The sequence below is a fragment of the Apodemus sylvaticus genome, chromosome 14 (assembly GCF_947179515.1).
Source record: "Apodemus sylvaticus chromosome 14, mApoSyl1.1, whole genome shotgun sequence".
Taxonomy (NCBI): domain Eukaryota; kingdom Metazoa; phylum Chordata; class Mammalia; order Rodentia; family Muridae; genus Apodemus; species Apodemus sylvaticus.
The window spans coordinates 61,996,841-62,015,648 of record NC_067485.1 but is presented as its reverse complement, the minus strand read 5'-3'; positions in this window follow the sequence as shown (position 1 = coordinate 62,015,648).

Sequence of the window (18,808 nt, the reverse complement as noted above, 5' to 3'; positions counted from 1 at the left end):
TGGATGTGTTCTGACTCAGGTAGAAAAACATCAGCAAATGACCTTGCAGGCATAACTTTTAAGAAGAGAAGAGGGGGAGGCCTACTTTAGAATGGGGCTAGGATGAAGTGGTATATTTTGGTTGAAGAAGTTAATTAGGTGAACCAAAGGGAGCTTTTGATTGCTGGACTTCAATACTTTGATTGCTGGATCTTGGTAATCAGCCTCAGGAGCAAGAACTGGCCAAATAAAGGAATAGATCTTGGTGGTCAGCTTTAGGAATATAATCTAAGGGGTTTTGTTTGTTTGTTTGTTTGTTTGTTTGTGTTTAGCAAAGCAGAGGGGATGGGGGAGAAGGGCAAGGGCTTCCAGAGCCATGCTTACCATGGTCAAGCATGGCCAGGGTCCCTTCACCTACAACCCCAGAACTCGGGGCAGCACTCCTAAGGTTCCCAGTTTATTTAAAGGACAGTATTGGGTAGTTATGAGATGCAGAGGAAGAGGGTGGGAGTTGGGACACGTAGTCTAAGGCCTCTTGTGGGAACCTTCATCTCCAACCATAGCTGGCCAGTGGCAGCCCAGGTGTTCAGTAAAGCTTTTAGCCAAGAGAATTAATCAGACATAATCAGATACTTCCACCAGGGCCCTTCCCAGGGTCCATGTGTGCCACTGACAGCCTTCGATTTGGAGAGTCCCACCTTGAGCCTGTTTAGAGGTCCCACCCTCAGTCATTCCAGGCTTCAAAACTCAGAGCCATTGGAAGGTCTCGCACCACAGAAACACTCTTGAGTGCTTATCAACTTTCAAAAATTTTAGAATGTTTGGTTCAGAACCAACTATTATAACAAGAGATGCACCCACCACCCACACAGGACTCAGAATAGAAGGGGACTCAGGACTGGATGAGGACCAAAAATTCACATTCTTATCCATATCTAGAGAAATCAAGGTATATCATTTAAATTATTAGATGATATGAGTCTTTTGTTTTGCTTTTATTCATTCCAAGAGATTAACTAATCAACTACTAATTAACACTTGACTTGTGAGTTTACAAATGATGAAGGAAAGGTCTTCTGAGGCCTATTCAGTATATACTTTTCATCTTGTGCCTCCAAAAAAATTAGTCAGGAAAAAAATAAAAACATAATTACATGTATGTTGTAAGGACTGATTTTTAAAAGACAAAATTGACTGGTATACAGAACATCAGATTGACAAGCCTCATGATTTTCTGAAATCTTTATAAACAAATATGGGAGTCCTTACGTAAAGTTCAGATTTGTGTTCCAAGATGCTCTCTGCCCCAGTGTGACTAATGTAGAAGTCTAGACATTTAAATGTCATTAAAATATATTATTTACAGGTTGAGGGAGATTAGAGAATGGATATGACCAAAGTACCCTGCATACATGTATGAAATTCTTAAAGAATTTTAAAAAAACAAAATGACAATCTGCCTGCACAGAGAGCGCATATTACCACACCATTACTTTGGACATTTTTTTTTTGCAGTTGCTAAAAGGATGAGTTGTGTCTTATGATATGAAGCATATCCAACACAGTGAACAAAAGAAAATGTGCAGTGTGATCCTAAGATGAAAAACAAATATTTTACAACACAATGTGTATATGATATTTACATATATGTGAAATTCATACCAGTCATGATGGGAGATGAAGGAGGTGGGTGAGAGGGAATGGGGACTGGATGAGGACTAAAACTTCACATTCTTATCCATATCCAGAGAAATCAAGGTATATCATTTAAATTATTAGATGAAGTCTTTTGTTTTGCTTTTGTTCATTCCAAGAGATTAACTAGTCAACTACTAATTAACACTTGACTTGTGAGTTTACAAATGATGAAGGAAAGGCCTTCTGAGGCCTATTCAGCATATACTTTTCATCTTGTGCTTCCAAAAAATTGGAGTCAGGAAAAAAAATATATAATTACATGTATGTTGTAAAGACTGAAAGAAAAGTTCCTTTTCTAGGAAGCAAGCTTGCAATCCAGAGCCTCGTGCATTCCGAGCGTGAACTCTAACACCCTACCCTCTGCATTTCCCTTTTACTTATTTGCATTACTATTTAAAAAAAATTAAAAGCAATTTTGAAATAACTGAACCCCAGTTCTCTCCCTCCACTTTCATTGAGGCTTAGGAAAACAGTGTTGTAATAGGTAGACATTTGTAGCATTGGCCTCTAGGCCACTAAGGGCGTGTTTCTCAGTCTGTCTTTCTACCCCCACAGAAGGAATGTGGACCAGGCTGTGGAGTGAAAAAATATTCTCAAGGTCACCCATTTATAGATAGTTTTAAGACCAGGTAAGGATTATAAGAAACCAGGAATTCAAACCTAATTCTCCTAGTTTTTTATTAATGTTGTCACACAGACAACTGAGTTGTGCTAAAAATCACCCTTGGCAACTGTTGGTCATGTTTCCAATTTTTTTTCAAATGTGTGTGTGTGTGTGTGTGTGTGTGTGTGTGCATGCACACACACATGTACATGTATGTGTAGTCAAGGCTGCACGAGTTCTTTCTCACATACTGTTTTCTGTATTTTCTGTTAAGCTCTTTATAACCAAGGCTACAGTGTTTTTCCTTTTGAGGCTATCAGGCCTACTCATTGTGAGAGACCTGATTACCATATTGGTAAAGTTAGTCAGAGGCAGGAAGGCAGGAGGGCACAGGTCGAAATGCTTCCTTTTCAAATATAAAGCAACAGAATGCAGGGAACTTGAGTGTTAGGGCTCCTCCTCTTCAGGCTGGAGTGACTCAAAGCTGGGCATGGGGACAAAAATGCAAACCATGTCATTTAAACCTCCCAGTGACTAACAGTCCTGCCTTCTCTCAATTCTCAGTTGAATTCACCAGGTGACAAGTGCCACCTATGAGCAGGATTTCAAACTTGCTAGTCAGTAGACAGCAACTCCAAGTATTTACCAGCAGGAGCTGGTCATTTTTCCAAGCCCAAGCATACAATGTCAATCCTTTCTGTATATTTTGTTCTATTTTTTTTCTTACAAAATCTCAAACTAATTACAGATAGGTTAGAAGGAGTAAATCTTAGCACTATGGTAACGGTGTGATGCTAATATTGATTGACAGCTTGACTGGATTGAGCGTCTTCTAGGAGATTAGTAAAACTCATCTCTGGGCGTGTCTGGGTGTATCATTTCTACAGTGGATTAACTAAGGGGGAAAAACACTGCTCTGTATGTGAGATGCACCATCCCACTGGTTGGGGGACCTCTGATGGATTTCTTTAAAAAGGCCCTTTAATATGGTATCCTCTCCAGATTCCTAGATGCCATGATGTCAATTGCTCTTATGCACCACAAACTCTGTGCCAGGATAGATCAAGACCTCTGAAACCAGGAATTCAAACCTAATTCTCCTCCTTTGCATTGTTTTGTAACTTTTGGTCAGTCTTGAAAAAGTCAACATGTCCGTGGTTCATGAATATTTTTTCAACACTGTACATTTCAAAATTGTGTATTTCAGTAGGATTTTGAATATTCCCAATGGTGGAAAATAATGATAAATGCTTGATGACATGTATAACAGTTACCCTGTTACAACCACAACATTTTTGTGCATATATATTGTAACATCCAGATTGTTGCCTTTATGTTGGTGATAGCCCGGGGCTTGTATTTTGATGCTAATTCCACTCCTCAGAGGGGCTGCAGATGAAGAGTTGCCTTGTGAACCTTCTCCCCACCTTAACTTTTCAAATAAAGGCTTGAGCCAATGATTGGGCAGGAGGAAGTGGGAGGAGCTGAGAGTCGAGGGGAGGAGCAACAGGAATAAACAGGAGGGGGGAGGAGCTACAGGGAGAAATGGAGAGGCAGCAGGGTGAGAGAAGCTCGTGGCCTGGAGAAACCCGCAAGTTATATGGGATAATATAGATGGAATAGAGTGGGAAGTCGCCCAATCTAGGCTTATAGCTTGTTTTGTTAACTGATTGAGTTGAGCTTTCTTTTACCAAGGAACTGGGTTGGAAACAAAGTAGCAACAAAATGGTGCCCAACATATTGCTGAGAACCTAACAAACCTGAGATAAAACGTTAACTGCCCTTGAAGCCCTGAACAGCTTGGGCAGTAGTTCCCCTAAAGCCCTGAACAGCTTGGGCAGTAGGTACAAAGGGTTCCGGATGAGGTAATTCATTGATATAAGAAAGATATATAGCATCTTGATTCTTAAAGATGGGCAAAACAATAAATGTCTTTTTGGCTCTATGTGATGATATTTTGAATGGTTTGACAGGGATGGATTTAGAGGAAACAGTCATTGGTATTGCAATACTTATTCTCTTGATTTACTATGTCATCTCAAAAGAGAGGGCACTAGACAAAAAATGTCTTGCCTTAGAAAAGAGATTACAAGGAACAATAGAACTAAAGGTTCAGGATTTTATAAGGCAGATGCTGCAATATTAGAATTACAACATAAACAGAAGCTTAGATTATGGAAGCAGGGCTTAGAACAGAAGATAAAGGAAATTATAAAACAGCATGAACAACAGAAAGAAAAATTTAAGACTTGGCAATGTGGCCTAGAGGAAACACTAGAATTGAAGACCCAGGAAATTATAGAACAGAATAAGAGACACAAGGAGGAGAATGAGGGTGGGAGACAGGAGTTAGAAAAGATGCTAGAACAAAGGATGCAGCAGTTCACAGATCAGACTGAGCAGCAGAGAGAAAATAATGAGGATTGGAAGCTAAACTTGGAGAATAACCTTTTAAAATTAATCAATCAAAATAAATCAATGAAAATGGACAGTAAACTATCAGATTGCAATATAAAGAAAAGACCAAAATGTGGAGGCAGAACCTTGAACAGAAAATACAAGGACTCAAGGAAAAGGAAAATATTCAGGGAGAGATAGAAGATAAGAGTAGAGAAAGCCAACCAAAGGTTATTAAAAAACAAACTTTAGTCTATCCGGTCAATATACAACAAAGACCTCCAGATGATGATCATCCACAGAGTTATCAGGAATTTGAATGGCAACCTGTGGATGTGTTAGATCTAAGAAAACTTAAGGTAAGTGTCACTAATTTTGGAATGCATTCGCCATTTGTGAAGCAAATTCTGACTTCTTGGGCTATTAAAAATAGAATAATCCCACAAGACTGGAAGGATATGGCAAGAGCAATACTAGAACCTGTGGCTAATCTACAATGGGACGCATGGTGGAGAGACGGGGCGAGGGAGATAGCATGACAAAATAGAGCCAGGGGTACAGAGATTTCCGTAGACCAACTTGGTGAGGCTCACTTTGCTGAGAAAGAAGTGCAGGCTATATACGATGAAGAAACCTTAGCCTTGTGTAGATTGTCAGCTTTAAGGACCTGGGACAAAGTTGCAGAATCAGGGAAAAGACTTGAACCATTTACTCAAATCATACAAAGTCCACAAGAAACCTTCCCTGACTTTTTACAAAGACTAACCTCAGCTGTGGAAAGGAGTCTATCAGATTCTGCAGCAAGGAGGGCAATAATTGAGTCTTTAGCTTTTGAGAATGCAAATACTGAATGCAAGGAAGTAATCAGACCACTGAGGGTAAGGTCAGCATCAATAGATGAATGGATTGTTGTATCTGGCTCACCTGATAGGACTGTAATAGGAGAAAATGCCAATAGACACCTAGAAATGACCCAGGATTTCAAATGTTTTAATTGTGGTGAGTGGGGTCATCTCAGAAATGGCTGTTTAAAAAACCAAAGTAATATCAAAAGGGGGCCTATGCCTCTTGGAATATGTCAAAGGTGTGGCAAAGGCCGGCATTTAACTAGGGAATGTAGAGCAAGAACAGACAAATGTGGCAACATCCTGCCAAAAAACTCCCAGGGGGGCCTCTCGCAGGCCCCAATGCCAGATTCGGAGAGCTCTCTTCCTCAGGACAATTAAGTATCACTAAGTCAAAAACAGATGTTTTAAGACCAGACAAGATTGAGGCAAGTTCTGTAGTCAATTCAGAAAGCCTCAAAGGGGCCCAAAAAAGGAATATTTTGGCAAACTTCTCTAGAGGATCACAGGCCAAAACTAAGAATATTAGTAAACAATATTAAGATTGAAGAAATGGTTGACACTGGAGCAGATATCACCATTATCTCTCCAAAATCTTGGCCTGTAATTTGGCCACTTCAAGAAGTAGACATCCAATTCAAGGAGTTGGGACCTTATCCCAAATAAAGCAAAGCACCAGATGGCTTAAATGTATAGGACCAGAAGGTCAGGTAGGAAAATTAAGGCCATATGTGGCTGATATAGCCATTAACTTATGGGGAAGAGATCTATTACAGCAGTGGAAAACCCAAATTAATATCCCCTCAGTCTCAGTATCTAGCCATGAAACTAGTCAGGCTCCTAATAAAATCTTAAATTAGTTACAAAGGCAGTTACAGACTGTCTAAGCTATCCATAAACAAGATACAGCAGAGGCTAACAATTTAGCTTTACCCCAAGGAGCCACTGCTGCCACGATACCAACAGCCTTACCACTAAGGTGGTTGACTGACTAACCCATTTGGATTGATCAATGGTCTATGACAAAAGAAAAACTACAGGCATTAGAAGAGCTAGTCCAAGAACAACTGAAAGCTTGGCATATAGAGGAATCTTCCAGCCTTTGGAATTCTCCGGTATTTGTCATTAAAAAGAAAACTGGCAAATGGAGAACGTTGACATCTCAGAGTGATTAATAAGATTATTCAGCCAATGGGTTCCTTGCAATCTGGGATCCCATTGTCTTTCTTTTTGTTGAAGGAATGGCCTATCATAGGATCTGAAGGATTGTTTTTTTTTTAACCATTCCTCTACATGAATGTGATAAGGAAAGGTCTGTGTTCTCAGCACCTACTTTCAATAGAGGTCACCCAATGAAAGGATATCATTGGAAAGTCTTGCCACAAGGAATGTTAAATAGCCCTATCTTGTGTCAGTATTTTGTACAACAGCCATTGGAGATGATTTGCAAACAATTTCCCCAATCCATTATTCATCATTATATGGATGACATCCTATTGGCTGATTCAGATATAAATATTGTGGAAAGAATGTTTGATGAAGTACAAAAATTCTTGCCTTCCTGGGGATTGCAAATTGCCCCTGAAAAAGATACAAAGAGGGGACTCTATTAATTATCTAGGATATAAAATAAGTCTGCAAAGGGTTAGACCACAAAAGGTGCAAATCAGAAGAAGCCAATTAAGGACCCTTAATGGTTTTCAGAAGCTACTGGTAGATATCAACTGGCTGAGGCCTGCAATTGGCTTGGCCACTCAAGAGCTAAGGTTTATTTCAAACCTTACAAGGTAATAAGGATTTAAATAGTCCAAGGAAACTGTCAGCTGAGGCTGAGAAGGAGTTAACTTTAGTAGAAAGGAAATGGCAGGATACACATCTAGATCGTATTGATCCAAAGATGGCCTGCATCTTAGTTATCTTACCTTCTACTCATTCCCCTACAGGAATTCTTATGCAGAGGGAAGATTATATCTTAGAATGAATATTTTTATCACATAAACAGAGTAAGAAATTAAAAACCTACAAGTCTCCAAATTGATACTTAAAGGAAAAATGAGACTTCGACAATTAATTGGAATGGATTCAGCTGAAATTGTGGTACCTTTGACTAATACGGAAATTGCCTCACTATGGGCACAAGATGAATATTGGCAGAGAGCATGCAGTAACTTCTTGGGAGAGATTAACAACAGATAACCCTAAAAGCAAGTGGCTTCAATTCATAAAAAAACTTATTGGATTCTCCCTCGTATAATAAAGAAAACTTCAATATCTGGAGCCCCTACAATTTACACTGATGCCAGTAAATCAAGAAAGGCAGGATATATATCAGAATATGTAAGGTGGCTGAGAGTCCCTATAAGTCAGTTCAAAAATCTGAACTATATGCAATAATCACGGTGTTGTCAGATTTTCAAGAGTCTCTTAATATAGTAACTGATTCTCAATATGCAGAAGGGGTTGTCTTACATATAGAGACTGCTGCACTTATGCAGGATGATTCTGAATTGACTTCATTATTTATTCAGCTACAGCAAATAATCAGAAATAGGAGTTATTCACTATATATCATACACATAAGATCCCATACAGGTCTGCCAGACCCTCTGGCACAAGGTAATAATGAAATTGACCAACTACTCATAGGAAGTGTACTAGAGGCTTCAGAATTCCATTAAAAACACCATGTTAACAGCAAAGGCTTAAAGAAAGAATTCTCCATCACTTGGCAACAAGCCAAGGAAATTGTGAAGCAATGCCCTACTTGTTTGTTATATAACCAGACTCCATTGCCTATGGGAACTAACCTTAAGGGTACCCAAAGAAATGACATTTGGCAAATGGATGTTTTCCATTTTACAGAGTTTGGCAAACTGAAATATGTGCACCATACTATAGACACATATTCGGGATTTCAATGGGAAACTGCATTACCATCAGAAAAGGCTGATTCTGTAATTACACATTTGTTAGACGTTATGGCCATTATGGGAATACCAACACAAATTAAAACGGATGATGGGCCGGCGTATATCTCTAATAAGATAAAACATTTTTTGAATATTACAATATAAAAAAAAATGTTAAAGGCATACCACATAATCCTACAGGACAAGCAATTGTGGAGAGATCAAATTGAACACTAAAGTAGATGCTTAATAGGCAAAAAGGATCAATAAGAACCCCCAAAGATAAATTACATAGTGCTTTATTAACCTTAAATTTTTAAATGCCAATGAACAAAACACCACAGCTGCTGAAAGGCATTAGACTGTGGAAAGAACTCTTGAACTAAATCAGCCTGTTTACGTTAAGGATATTCTAACAACAGAATGGAGAATGGGAAATGTGTTACACTGGGGGAGGGGTTATGCTTATGTTTCCACAGGAAAAGAAAAGCTGTGGGTTCCTTCCAAGTTGATAAAAATCAGACATGACAAAGGGAGACCTCCTGAAGACCTTGGCGACAGAGAAGAAAAGGGAGACTAGCACAATCAACAAAATAGGTGATGTATATGTGGTGATGTTTATGTCTCTGTATATGCAGACAGTCCTGGATCTGGCTGAGACTAAAATGTCTATACACAGCCATTAACACTTATTGGGTATCACATGCCATCCTTTACAAGGACATGTATACACAGTTACGTTGTAGTTTGACTAGGTGATCAAGCTAACCTGAGGAAAGGCAGTCAGTTGTCTTTCTTTAATGATCTCCATCGGCCAGTCTGTGCCCCCTGCATGCTCTGTGTGAATGTCCTTACCTGTTTACTTATTGCTTTTACGTTTTGTATATGGCAGGGATGAAAGAAGAGAAAGACAGCCCCGAAAAGATTCACACTCTGGGATGCTGAGATTCCGGGACCTTCCATTCCAGCTTCGCACTTAACTCTACTTCAACGACATCAAAGCTGATTCTTTTAAAGACTTGCTTCCAGAACTTTACTTGCCTCTCCAGCCTTTCAGAATGTCATGGTCAAGATGTCAGGAGGCACGAACTTTCTCACCACATGGTGAGTGGAAGGCAAATAATGCCAGCTAGTTCTCAAAATTTATTCCCCTTTGGGCCCCCAGATGGGAATTCTTCCCTCCAATTCAGCTGGAAGCAGACAGAAGACAATCATCATCCCTGTTCCTCATGTGGGGTGGATGGTACTGATTATTTTAGGAATTATAGATATGTTATCATTTTAGGGATACTTTACAAATGTAGCTCTGGACACAGAGTGAACTAAAGAACTTAAACTTGGGGATTTCTACCTTTCTTTTCCTCTTCTCCTTCTTTCTTAGGTAAAGGAGTAGTGGGTGGAAAAGAAAAAGGGGAATATAGTAATATCATAGAAATTATAGAAATAGACAAATAGGGATAGGTTAGCAAATGTACTTTTAAGCAAAACATTACATAGCCAGATCTTACATTGGTAGAAGTCTTTATAATTGATACAAAGTTGAAGTTATAATCTCTCATATTGGTTCAGAATTTATTTGATGTAAATTTAAGGTTTTCATTGGTGTAAATTTATTATTGATATAAAACTGGGATTAATATTGTTACTCCCAAGTAGGCATTGTGCCTATATAACACATTTATGAATACAAGGCTTATACCCAGTCCTTCTATAACTGCTAGTATAAGCTGCTTTTAGATGATTAAGTAATACAAGTTAAGGGCCAGATAGCAAACTCGTGGTTGTGAGTTAGTTAAAAGGGTGTTCCTGAGTTATTTCAATTAGAAACGGCCGAGAATAATCAAGGCTTAACAGTTCAGAGATGTTTTAGGTAGACAGATGGTCTTCAAAGGTGTCAGAAGTACACAGAATATGTTTATTGACATTTCTTTATTAAAGATCATTTGACTGGAGACCTGTCTATTCGTGACAGTGCCCCTTTCTTGAATTCAAAGAAGAACTTGAGCATCAGTGGAGTTGCTTCAGTTGTGGCGAGACAGTCACCAGGCAAGAATTGCCTCATTTCATCTACAGACAAATGCTGTCCAAAAAAAAAAAAAAAAAAGAGGGCAATGAGGAATAGTCGACTGATAATCTCTGCCAAGAGAGTAATCAGCCCTTCGAAATTCTGCATTACCAAGGTCTGTCAGATGATCCTGGGCCAGAAGGCTGAAGACTGATGCTCCAATGTTTTGGTGTATAGGGCCTGTCGAGGTGATCAACGGTCTCTATAAATTGGCTAAGATTTAGAAGCTGTGTTTTGTGCTTCTCATACTTTCAGGTAATATTAGTCATTCTTGGATTTCTGATGGGGTTGAAGACTAATAGTCTTATAGCCAGTCCAAGCTGTTTAACATTTAGAAAGATGATACAGATTTGAGAGGATGGTTTTCAGATGGGTTAGAGTATAAAGCCAGGACTTGAGTCAGGTGTAGAATAATAAGTCTTTTAAGTTTGAATAGATGACAGGGGAACTACTTAATGATAAAAAATGATTGGCTGGGTGTTAGGTCTATCCTGTATGTTATAAGTTACAAAATGGTAATAAATGTCTGAGATAAAAGAGTCTTTTAATTGGACAGAAAAGGGAAAGTGTTGTGGATAGCTGGGCTTGTATTTTGATGCTAATTCCACTCCTCAGAGGGGCTGCAGATGAAGAGTTGCCTTGTGAACCTTCTCCCCACCTTAACTTTTCAATTAAAGTCTTGAGCCAATGATTGGGCAGGAGAAAGTGGGAGGAGCTGAGAGTTGAGGGGAGGAGCAACAGGAATAAAAAAGAGGGGGAGGAGCTACAGGGGAGAAATGGAGAGGCAGCAGGGAGAGAGAAGCTGAGAAGCTCGTGGCCTGGAGAAACCCTCAAGTTATATAGGATAATATAGATGGAATAGAGTAGTGAGTGTAGTTGGAGGTCGCCCAATCTAGGCTTATAGCTTGTTTTGTTAACTGATTGAGTTGAGCTTTCTTTTACTGGGGAACTGGGTTGGAAACAAAGTAGCAACACCATTCCATAAGAGTTTAAGTTAAGCACTGGCTATGTGGTAAGAGCCTATCTCAAAGGAAAGAGAAGAAACTCGGAATGAAAAAAAAACAACTATTTGACTTGTTAGAGTTACTTCTCTTAAGTTTCCTAAAGTCATGGGATATTTAAATGATAGGATTTTTATCTTTAGTCCATGATTAAAGCTATTCAAGTAATTGAAAAAAAATCAGTGTCAAAGGAACCTGAAGGTTAAAATAGTTGAGTATCTTTCACTTCTGGAAATGTCAGTGCTGGCGACATGCCAGTTGTGGAGATGAATCAGAGAAAAATGATTAAGGTGTCTGAATACTATGAGGTCTTTTATTTATTGGGTTAGGTTGTAACACAACAGAATGTGTTCTAAGGATGAGCATATATACACCACATATTGTTTGCCCGGAGGCTTGCCTTGGTGGCTTACAGTCTGTTTTGATTTGAGGACCTTTAGCTCTTTGTCCTGCTTGCTTTGTACTTTTTGTTTTCAGTGGTGACTTCTATGGATCCCAAGGAGACCATGAACTCTGTTCAAGGCAGCTCTGAGCCACTGAAGAGAAGCCAGGAGTGGGGCTCACTCTGCTGACTTGAGGAAAAGTTTTGGACAGGTGTCACCATTAATGTCACACGCCAGCCATTGTGTCCAAGGTATAGTGACAGAACTAGGTCCTTTCACGGTCACGTCGAAGATGAATGTGTGGAGATGGTGAGCAGGAAAAAAACCGTCTGGTGGTCATGCTAGGAGTCAAGACAGCATACCGGCAGCTTTCGCATGAGCATGATGACCCATCACCAGAAATCTCCCCAAAGGATCTAGTTACTATGATGCAACGAGGGCCATGGATACTTTCAACTTTTAATTTTTTTCATAAAGGAATTTTTTATAATAGGGAAAAAATCCACAAGTCTTTCCCCTATAACTTATACTATATTTTCAGATTAGTTCATCTTGTATCTAGTTAAAGGTGTTTTATGAATGAACTTCCAGATATTTTATGAAGTGCTCCTCCCCTTCAAGAATAAAGGATTTTGCCTTTGACATAGAATATTAAAAGAATACTAAAAAAATGTATAAGGAAAAGCAAAATTATAAATTCAAGTGCTATCTCAATATTGCAGTTCCTTAAATATTCATCCCACCTGAGCAGAAATAACTTGGTTTCTGGAAGCTTCAACTCCATTATAGCATTATTTTGTGAGGGTGGAGGTGGGCTTGCAGCAGCAGAGTCTTGCCTCATAGCCCAGGCTGGCCTTGAACTCACAACAGTCGTCCTACCTCTGCCTTACAAATGCTGGAATTACAGGCACATGTCACTATAATCTACTGCTTTTATTGTTTTAACCAATGCATTTAAGCAGCCACCCAGAGCACCACGAACATACTGGAAAAGTTCACAAAAGTCTGTCTACAATTTATACAGTAATGTTTGCATGTTGTTGTGCTGAGCTATTTATAGACAACATGAACTTATCTCTTCCTCTCAAGCACCTGGCACAATACCTGGCTCATAACACATACTTCACACACCATAAAATTTATCCCTTTAAAATGTATAATGCAATGGTTTTTAAAATACATGCTTAAATTATTTTTAGATGTATTGTATGTGTATGAGTGTTTTGCCTGTATATGAAGGTCAAAAGAGAGCATTAGATGGCGAGGTTTTGCCTTTTATTGTCTATTGTAATGCTAAGTGTGGGTCTTCAAGACTTGGAGTCTGCACGTAGCTTCCTGCCCCCACTTTCTTATTGGGATGCTGACAGCCAATAGCTAAGCAGAAGAAACATAGGTGGGGTTGAGGTTTCCAGGGCTTGGATCAGAGAGGACTTCAAGGAGGGAGAAGAAAGAAGCTGCCATGGAAGAAGATGCAGGTACAGGAGGGAGAATGAGAGCTACCATGAGCTAAGGGCCAAGAGAATGTGGCCCAGAGGGCTGCCCAGTTCGGTTAACCCCAGATGGAACAAAGAAAATAGTACATGAGAACTTGAGGTTATCCAAAGTAGATTCTAGCCGGGCAGTGGTGGCGCACAACTTTACTCCCAGCACTTGGGAGGCAGAGGCAGGCAGATTCCTAAGTTCCAGGCCAGCCTGATCTACAGAGTGAGTTCCAGGACAGCCAGGGCTACACAGAGAAACCCTGTCTCAAAAAACAATGAAAGTAGATTCTATCAGCATGGAGAGTAGGCAGCTGACCAGCTATTTTGCTGACTAAGACTATTTAAAAAAAAGTGTGTGTGTGTGTGTGTGTGTGTTTTGGGGACCTAAATAGTTTAAGGCAGGGAAGAAGCCCTGGGCCAGGCTTTTTAATACTTTTTTTTAATACTTTAGATCCCACGGGACTGGAATTAAAGATGGTTGTGAATTGCCATGTGGGTATTGGGAACTGAATCCAAGTATTCAGTTAGAGCAACAAGTGCTTTCGACCACTGAGCCCTTTCTCTAACCCCTAACAAGTAAGTCAGCACCATAATCTAGTAACAAAACATTTCCATTACCCCCAAAGAAACACATTAGTAATTAGCTTGTATTACTGTCTTACCTAGCCCTTGACCACTACTATCTCCTTCCTTCCCTCCTTCCCTCCCTCTGTCTCTCCTTCCCTCCCTCCCTATTTCTACCATTTCTTTATTTCCAGAGCTAAGGTACTGATTTATGGATTTTTGCATGAATGATTTTATATAAGTGATACTATGCAGTAAGTAGCATGTTGCATGTGATTTATTTCACATAACATGGGTTAATCTCATTGCCACCTTGACGCCATCTAAAGCCACAAGTAGACACACCTCCAGTTATGTCTGTGAAGACATTTCCAGAGAGGTCTAACTGAGGAAGGAAGAACTGTCAGTGGTGAGGGGACAGAGACACTGTCACTGCAGCAGCATCCTCTGAGTTTGTTGAGACTGTGACTCAGGGAAAACCAGGGTTCATGCATTTGATGTAGACCAGAGTTTCAGGATGAGACAGTCTGTGAAACAGGGCTGGATTATGACCTGAATAAACTGTTGAACAGGGGTGGGGGCAGACAATGGGGCATTGATAGAGGTGCTCAGGTCAGACACACCCAAGAGCATGGGTGCAGACTTCTCAAAGAGATATAGCAGAGTAAGACATACCCAGGACTGGGGACCAGCACCTCATGAAAGAAGAGTATTGCTTGTCTCAGTGGTAGCCATATATAGTCAACCATTTCAAATGCTATCAAGTTACACCTCCAAGAACAGCTAAGAAACTTCCTTCTACTTTTCTCTTTTGACAAGTGATGTGGTTCTAGGGATTCCTTGGATGGAAACATGAGAAAGTCAGAAGTCACTATGGTTCCATGGGGTGGGGAGGGTTGGGGCTTAGTTTATAGCTTTTGCCTGGAATTGGGATTCCTGGAAAACTTCAGGTTACCACTTAACAGGGGAAAAGGCCTTAAGCACATTAATGCTGGAATTCTTGCTGCTTTGCTGATGAGAGGCTTCAACTGGATCTGGGGGAAAGGAGGCTCATTTCCCTTGTCCTGTCCCTGTAGTTTTCCTGTCTTTCTTGGCCTACCCTGAGTATGGCTGGGGACATCTCATGAGCTAGGGTCTCAGACTGAATAAGGAATAAAAATGGAGCAGGCAAGATGAGGATCAGACATAAACCTGTTCTGACTCCACCTTGCAAATGCACTGTTTCTAGCCTCCTCGCATTTCCCTGCCTTCTCCGCCATGATGGACTGGACTGTACACTTTCAAATCCAAAGCAAAACCAACTCTTCTTTCCTGAATAAGAAATGGGAGATGTAATGAAGACGGCGTGTTCCCAAGGTTCGTTCATGGAGCCCTTGTCAGTCAGTACCTTGCTCCAGTTATGACTGCTTTAGAATCCCATTATGTGCTTGTGTCACGCTTTGTTTATCTGCTCTTTCCTTGACGGATGGTTTGGTTGTTTCTATTTTATGGTTATTATGAATAATGTTACTGTGAACATGGATAGACAAGTTGTAATACCCATACATATGTTTTCATTTCTCTGGGAACAGAATGTCTGGTTTTTATGGGCAACTGTGTAATTGCTGTGGTTTGAGTATGTCCCCCTAGGATTCCTCCCCAACTTGCGTCTTGGTCATGATATTTGTGCAGGAATAGAAACCCTGACTAAGACAAATTGGTACCAGCATAGTGGGGTATTCCTGTGACAACCTGACCATGTTTTGGGGAAGACTGTGGAAGGACTTTGGAACTTTGAGCTAGAAAAAGCCATTAGGATATTAAGAGCTCAGTGGAAAGTTCTGTAGGAGCTTGGAAGACAATGTTAAGAACAGTGCAGAAGATGGAGGCCTGGCTTGTGAAATTTCAGAGAGAAGATTAAAGACTCTTAAAGGGGCCATGTTTTGATTGTAAAGATTCTGTGGTTTTTGTTAGTTGGAGCTGAAGAATTAGCTGTGATTAACAAGATACCAGAACCACTAAAGCAAACCTGTGTGTTACTGGGACTGTTGATGCTGGTTAGCTGGAGCTAAGAAATTAGCAGTGATTAAGAAGAGACCAGCTTCACTGAGGTGAAATCTTCTGGGAAGTGTTTTCTGAGAGCACAGAGAGTGTGTTCCAGAGATAGCCACAGTTGTATTTTGTGCTATGGCTGGACTTGGTACTGTGTAAGAGTCACCCAGATGGTACTGGTTTTGAAGGCATGAAGGGGTCATGAAGAGCAGCTGAGGCTCTTGGCACAATGAGAGGCCACGGAAGGCCATTGGTGAAGGTGCAGCCTTAGTTGCAATTGATGGCCCAGGACTTTAAGGGGTCATGCATAGGAGCAGAGGCTTGTCGCCATCAAGAGAGCCTATGAGAGGCTATTGGTGAAGCCTAATTACAGTGGAAGATAGCAGTATTTTGGAGATGCCAGTACCATGTGATGACCACCAAGAATAGCAGCAGCCGTGGAGTACAGGCAGCTGGAGCCTAGAAGACAAGCTGTGTGCTACAAAGGGCAGGACTGAAGAAGTGACCAAAGCCCGGAAGATCGTGAATTAGATTCCAGACATTGAATCATTGGAGTTTGAGTTTTGCTTTTGGTTGTGACTGTGCCCTGATATGTTTCCCTCTTGAAAGAAGAAGGCATTTTACTGGAGCCCACAGTTAAGAGACTTTGAATTTTTAAAAGACTTTGAATTTTAAAAGATATTGGACATTTTTAAGTGATTGAACTTTTAATATGTAAAGACTGTGGGACTTTTAAAGTAATTTAGATCTTGGGGATGAATAAGAAAGTAAGGGTTGAATAATGATGTGTTTCTGTGTCAAGTTGACAAGGGGTCAATTGTACTGGCTAGTTTTGTGTGTCAACTTGACACAGGCTGGAGTTATCACAGAGAAAGGAGTTTCAGTTGGGGAAGTGCCTCCATGGGATCCAGCTGTGGGGCATTTTCTCAATTAGTGATCAAGTGGTGAGGGCCCCTTGTGGGTAGTTCCACCTTTGGGCTGGTGTTCTTGGATTCTATAAGAGAGCAGGCTGAGCAAGCCAGTAAGAAACATCCCTCCATGGCCTCTGCATCAGCTCCTGCTTCCTGACCTGCTTGAGTTCCAGTCCTGACTTCCTTTAGTGATAAACTGCAATGTGGAAGTGTAAGCTCAATAAACCCTTTCCTCCCCAACTTGCTTCTTGGTCATGTTTGTGCAGGAATAGAAACCCTGATTAAGACAGATACCATAGAAAACATTGACTCAACAGTCAAAGAAAATGAAAAATGCAAAAAGCTTGTAACCCAAAACATCCAGGAAATCCAAGACACAATGAGAAGACTGTATTAGTTTGGATTCTCTAGAGTCATAGAACGTATGGGCAGTCTCTATATAGTTAGGGAATTTGTCGATGACTTACAGTTTATAGTCCAACTCTCCAATAATGGTCAGCAGCAGCTGTAGATGGAAGTCCAAGGATCTAGCAGTTGCTCAGTCCCACGAGGCAAGCAGGCAAGGAAGAGTGAGTAAATCTTCCTTCTTCCAATGTCCTTATATATCTCCAGCAGAGTATGTAGCCCAGATTAAAGGCTGTAGGTCTCCAGCAGAGGGTGTGGCCCAGATGAAAGGTATGTGCCTCCATGCCATTAATGCCAGATGATCTTGAACTCAGAGATCTCTTCGTCTTAGCCACTATGCTTCAAGATCTCCATACCAAGATCCAGGTCAGAAACTTATATCTCTGAGTCTCCAAATTAGGATCATAGGTGAGCCTTCCAATTCTAGGTTGTATTTCATTCCAGATATAGTCAAGTTGACAACCAGGAATAGCCACTACAAAGACCAAACCTAAGGATTATAGGTATAGACAAGAATGAAGATTTCCAACTTAAAGGGCCAGTAAATATCTTCAACAAAATTGTAGAAGAAAACTGCCTAACTAAAGAAAGAGATGCCCATAAACATACATGAAGCCTACAGAACTCAAGACAGGACCAGAACAGAAATTCCTCCCATCACATAACAATCAAAATACCAAATACACTAAACAAATAAAGAATATTAAAAGCAGTAAGGGAAAAAGGTCAAGTAACATATAAAGGCTGACCTATCAGAATTATACCACACTTCTCACCACAGGCCATGAAAGCTGGAAGATTCTGGGCAGATCTCATACAGATCCTAAGAGAACACAATTGCCAGCCCAGAATACTATACCCAGGCAAAACTCTCAATCACCATAGATGGAGAAACCAAGATAGTTCATGACAAAACCAAATTTACACAATATCTTTCCACAAATCCAGCCCTTTATTCACAAAGAATAATAGATGGAAAATGCCAACACAAGGATGGAAACTACACCCTAGAAAAAGCAAGAAAGTAATCTTCTTTCAACAAACCCAAAAGAAGATAACCACACAAACATAAAAATAACATCAAAAATAACAGGAAGCAACAATCACAATTCCTTAATATCTATTAGCATTTTCTAGACCATCTAAACAGTCCCATAACCCGTAAAGTAATAGAAGCAGTCATTGAAAGTCTCACAACCTAAATAAGTAAATAAATAAATAAATAAATAAATAAATAAATAAATAAATAAAAGCAAGCCCAGGATGAGAGATGGTTTTGAGAGATGGTTTTAGTGCAGAATTATATCAGACCATCAAAGAAGAACTAACACCAATATCCTTCAAACTATTCACAAAAATAGAAACAGAAGGAATACTACCCAACTCGATCTATGAGTTCACAATTTTGCTGATACCAAAACTACACAAAGATCCAACAAAGAAAGAGAACTTTAAATCAATTTCCCTTATGAATATCGATGCAAAAATACTTGCCAACCAGATCCAAGAACACATCAAAATGATCATTCACCACA